Here is a 6,006-nt window from a genome sequence, read left to right on the forward strand (position 1 = left end):
TTCATATTCTAGTCTTTTATTCAAACCACTGCCTGGTTGCTAAGGTAAAGAAGACCCTAGCAAATAGCTGCTGAAATATCATATTGAAGAGCTGCTGATAAAAAGCTAAATAACTGAAAAACAAAAAATAATAAAATATAAGAAACAATTGCAAACTGTCTTAGAATATCAGTGTCCACATCATAATTTTTATATATATAATTACATACTTTACAGATTTCTTAACTCCTTATGCTACTTGTTTTTCATTGATCTTTTTTATATTGAACAAGACGTGGACATTGCATTCATATTACAAAGGTCAATAAATGATGACCATATAAAGGCACCAATGTTCTTAGTGGTGAGCTATCCAAAACATTGATCATGCACATTCATCATACAACAATACAAAAGATGGTGCTTTTGCTCCAGTTAACAGGTTATTCATATTTTTCCTGGCAATGGGATTCATTTACCAGTAAAATTGTAAAAAAGTGCAAGTCACCATGTTTCTTCCCAGTGTATTCCCCACAATTCTAAAATAACAGCAGCCTCAAAATGGCAATGCATCTGACACAATGGCATAGGACGTGTTAGAATGCTCATATTGCACATACACTTTGGCAGGAAAAGGATGCAATTGCATGGAAATCACAGGCGTCATTTTTGGTGCTTGGCAGTGTCGGACTGGGATGTCAAGGGCCCAACCCTTAGACCATGGGCCCACTCTCCAAACTAGTTTTCATCTACTTCTTATAGTCTCTAGAGTTTTTTTTTTTTATCTTTGCATACTATAAATTATTCTTCTATATATTTAGTTGCTTTGTTCCCATAGAAAAATAAGTGATGACCTTGAATTAGTCCAAATGGCTAGAAGCAGGAGGGCCCGCTGACACCTGGGCCCACCGGGAATTTTCCTGGTATCCCTGTGGGCCAGTCCGACACTGGTGCTTGGTCTCAAAATGATGGCGGCCCCCAATTCTTTAGGCACAGGTACTCTGTGTCTATTGACACAGGTCACTCTGGGAACCCTAGAGCTATTTTCCCTGTTTCAACAGGTGCATTGCACATGATTCATCAGAACAGGATGCTGGGTGCATTAGTGTGTCACACCAAAATGTGCAAGTGCAAGGAGCAGCTTTAGACACTGTTATGTGTTGACAGCTATTGTAGGATCACTAGATGGTGCTGTTACATGTAACACTGTTATGTGTGATCCTGTTTTGCAGCACATTTCTCTTCATAGAATCTGTTTTTTTTTTTTTTTGTTCCTTTTAAAGTGTGGCAGTTCTGCCATGTTTTTCTTTTAGGTAAAACATGTTCCACTGCAAGCTGCTGTGTGCAATTTCTGTCTTAATAGTCCAGAAAGTACAGAATTCAATAGATGCAAGGACTTTTAATGAATAAGTGTGGCCACAAATGTAGTTGCGCTAGTAACTGAACCCTTAAATATGTTGTAGATAGAATGACTTGGGAATGTAGAGAGTGGGCACCATTTATTAGTAATTAGGCATGCCTTTCCCAGGCATAATATCACCTTGTGTTTTAAATGTAAAGTCTACCAGCCACTCCCCAATGCATATAAGGTTGATTTGTTTTAGTTTGAGAAGAAGACATGATCCAGACCTGGATGCTTGTACTTTTGAAACATTTATTTTATGGAATCGATAACGAACCAAGTACCAGAGAAGGAGGACCGTGCATTCAGACTTCAACAAAGAGGTGTTAATGAGCATCTGAATCCCATAGTATACGAAGGCTTTTGCATTCCTCCAATGGATGAAATCTTGAACAAGCATAATATCCAAAGCTAGTAAAATCTACAATTAGTATTGACGTTGTATATATAGTTTATGTATGTGAGTGTATAGATAGGTCAGTATAGGTTTATGTGTGTGATGGGTTCACTTGGAAGGGTTGAACTTGATGGACTTTGGTTTTTTTTCCAAAGGCTAGTCTTTCTCCTATTGTTTCATATAAAATGGGAAGAGTGTGTTTGGTAATTTTTTAATTTATTTTCCCAGTTTATTAGAACATTCAAGATTTTTAGCATCATTGAAAATTATTTGTTACTACTGTAGGTAGTGTATGAAAAGCTGTTAAATACATGTAAATTGTAATTGAAATATCTCTTTTATTAATTAATACATTTGTACATATGTATATGAGAATAAATATATACAGTCACATAAATATAGTTTTGGACAACATAAGCATGAGATTACTCTTGGGAAGGAAATGTTTAGATGTATGTGCCTTATATTTTGATTTTAAGGAGAAGGAAAGTTATAATCACTGGGGATGCCAATGCTAGTTACCCCGAGTAATTACAATAGATTATTGGATACCCTGGGGCCAGTGCTTCTGTGAGCAAAAAACAGCACTGGCCTGTGGCATTTCAGTATGAGCACCATAGAGTGATTGTCTTCTTCTCTTCTTCTACTTCTTCAGTCTTCGATGGCCCTGGCCCAATGCAAGCACAGTAGCGTGAAAAAGCCATCTGTTTGCTTAAAATTCAGCTTTACACTGTGCATGCATACCCAGCATAAATAGGGAAGAGGAGAAGAAGATTGTGACATGGTACCCTGGGCCAATAAGGTTTTCTGCTAACAGGAGCACACAAAAATATGTAGAAAAAAGAGGAGTTCTGAATAGTTGGATCTGCCTTTATTTGATAGGGCCTGAAAGACCATAAAACTGCTTTATATTCACCATATTGTTACTGTTAATGTACTATAATAGGTGTAAGATATTCTGGTATCAATAGAATCTAAGTTTTAGAAGGAGATCAGGGAGACTGGTGACACTTCCACTGAAACACAATTTTTCAGAGGGCAAGCTTGCAGGAAAAGAATAACTGATTATTGTGCAGTTTGATAATGTTTTCTAGATCTGGAACCCCAAGCCCTACTTCAGTTCTCATTCCATGACGTTTATTTTAAACTCTTGCAGAGTACCTAATTCATTTTAATATCCATTGTTGAAGGGAGATCAGATCCCTTGGAATGTGAACTGGCAAAGTCTAAAATAATATACGACTTTATTAAGGGCAACCATATTTAGGTTTTTAAAATGCAACAAGACTGTCAGTCTTGTTGCATACCCGTAATATACTTGGGGGCACATTTACTAATCCACGAACATCCGAAAAGCGTCCGAATGCGTTTTTTTTCGAAATGATCGGTATTTTGCGATTTTTTTTGTAAATTTCCCGCCACTTTTTCGTAGCCATTACGACTTGCTCATAAATTGTCGCGACTTTTTCGTAGCCATTACAACTTGCGCGAATTGTCGCGACTTTTTCGTAGCCGTCGCGCCGAGTACGAAAGTTTCGGATTCATTCAAGCTTCAGTATGGTGACTTTCCTTGGGCCAGGTTGGAGCTGCAGGGTGCCATTGAGTCCTATGGGAGGCTTCCAAAATCATGCAAAGTCTGAAAGGTTTGCCCGCCGTTAACGAGCACTCAATATGAAAAAGTTGCGACAATATACGAGCAAGTCGTAACGGCTACGAAAAAGTCGCGACAATTAGGGCAAGTCGCAACGGCTACGAAAAAGTCATGACAATTTACGAAAAAGCCGTGACGGCGACGAAAAAAATCGCAAAAAATACGAAAAAGTCGCAAAATGTTCGTTTCCAATTCGATTTTTTCCCATTCGGGATTCGGATTCGTGGATTAGTAAATTGACCCCTAGGTGTCATTTTCCCATATTGAGAGCACAATCATTATTAGTTTAATATGTTTGGTTTCTTAAGAAATAAACAACTTGTTCTGGAATAAAATCTTGTGATTCAATTTTTTTAACCCCTAAACCAATGAATATTGTAAGATTATTGCAGAATTTGTTATAATCCATTTCAATACCTGATAAATATACCTTACATATGAAATACTATTCCCAGCAATTCAACATACCCCCCCCCCCATTTATTAACACTTTCCTGACAATCAGTTTTAACAAATCTACTTTAAACAGAAAAACACCATTCTGCGGTGCCAGCAGCAGCACTAAACCCTTTACCCAATTAAATCATTAATCCCTGATGCTAATTCCATGCAGGCATTAAGGATTATGAACAAAAAATCTCCATGCTGGAACACACTGTTCCAGCGTGGAAAATAGTTTTAATGGAAATTATTGTTTTCCTTTTAGCAAGCAGCACCCTACCGATTCATCCATTTTGGGGTTAGAGCCATTTCACCTGCAGTACACTGGCGGCCAATGCAAATATATTAACTGGCACTTGTATTTTAATCCATTTCCAGTAAATCTGAAATGTTTAGTACAAGTTATCAGTCGATAAATACCTGTCAAGTTAAGTCATAGCTTGAGCACAGGGAAAACCAGTGCCAGGTCAAGATGGCAAGGTGCCCTACGCAATGCAGGGGTGACAATGGGGAGGAGACAAGTGACTAGCAAATAAACAATATAAATGTAATATTATAATAAAATAATTATAAAACAATAAAAAGAGAAGACAACACCTAAAGTTACTATTTTACTAATTGTAAAAAGTGAAAGTACTTACAAAACTTACCAGGATTTATTTTTAAACAATTAATGTACAAATGGTTACCAGCCTAGTGCTTTGTGCAGTGATTATTTAATCATGTGCATATAATCTGCACAACTTAATTCATCAAAGATTACAATGATCTGTGAAAGGAAAAAAGTGTAATAGATATCCCAAAGAAAATGCTATCTGTTCCCTAAGGACAGTGGGAGAAGGCAGGGCTTAGATTTTATCTTCCTTACTGCTGGCTTTGAAGAGCTAGTTACCCTATAAGGGCAGTGGCACACGGGGAGATTTGTCACCCGTGCTAAAGGAACAGTAACAGCAAAAAATGAAAGAGCTTTAAAGTAATAAAAATATAATGCACTGTTGCCCTGCTACAGTAACACTACTATAATTTATATAATAAGCTGCTGTGTAGCCACGGTGGCAGCCATTCAAGCTGGAAAAAAGGAGAAAAGGCACAGGTTACACAGCAGATAACGGATAAGCTTTGTAGAATACAATAGTGTTTTATCTGTTATCTGCTATGTGCCTGTGCCTTTTCTCCTTTGAATGGCTGCCTCCATGGCTACACAGCAGCTTATTTATATAAATTATAGTAGACTTTCTGAAGTAAACACACAACTTTTACCAGTGCAGGGCAGCAGCACATTATATTTTAGTTACTTTTATACACTTTCATTTTTTGGTGTTACTGTTCCTTTAAATCTTCGTTTTCCAAAGTTGGCGCACTTCAGGTGACTTCGGGAAACCAAAACGACGTGTATGCCATCCCACCGGTGATTAACATTCTTACATATGCCATCCCACCGGCGATTTACATTCTTCCAGTGGGATAGCATTTAAAGGAGATTAGTTGGCCAAAATAGCAAAGATTAATCGCGGGCGACTAATCTCCACGTTTGCCACTGCCTTAAGGCTAATGCCGCCTGTGATAAATCTCTGCTACTGTGGGAGTCTAATCTCCCAGAAATGCCCTTCCCACCGGCGGTTTACATTATTACTGGTGGGAATCCATTTTGGGAAGATTAGTTGCCAACAGTAGCAGAGATTTATCGCGGGAGACTAATCTTTCGGCGGGACGTTAGCCTTAAACCACAAATGTTAGGGACCTACGATACACAGAAAAAGAGAATGGCCATTCATCTTGAATAACTGAAGAAAAATAATTTGAAATGACTAGTTACAAATATTGCATAGACAATGCATTACCTGAACATCTGACAATGCATTAAAGTTATAAATGGTTTACCTTGACTTGCGTTTGGCTAGCGATTTAATATGAAGGCCTTGTAAGCACTTACACTTTTTATTAAAATGACAAAGTGACCTTAAGAGGGTTATTTTCTCTTTCTTTTCATTTTTCAATAAAGTTCAACAAAACCTCCATAGGTTCTTATAAACCTGGAAATCAGTAACACCAAGGGGCTGATTTATCAAAGTCCGAATGGGTACGATTACCAAAAATTTTTATTTTTTGTAGAGTTTAGAACTGTTCATACTGTTA

This window comes from Xenopus tropicalis, chromosome 4 (genome assembly GCF_000004195.4).
Source record: "Xenopus tropicalis strain Nigerian chromosome 4, UCB_Xtro_10.0, whole genome shotgun sequence".
Classification (NCBI taxonomy): domain Eukaryota; kingdom Metazoa; phylum Chordata; class Amphibia; order Anura; family Pipidae; genus Xenopus; species Xenopus tropicalis.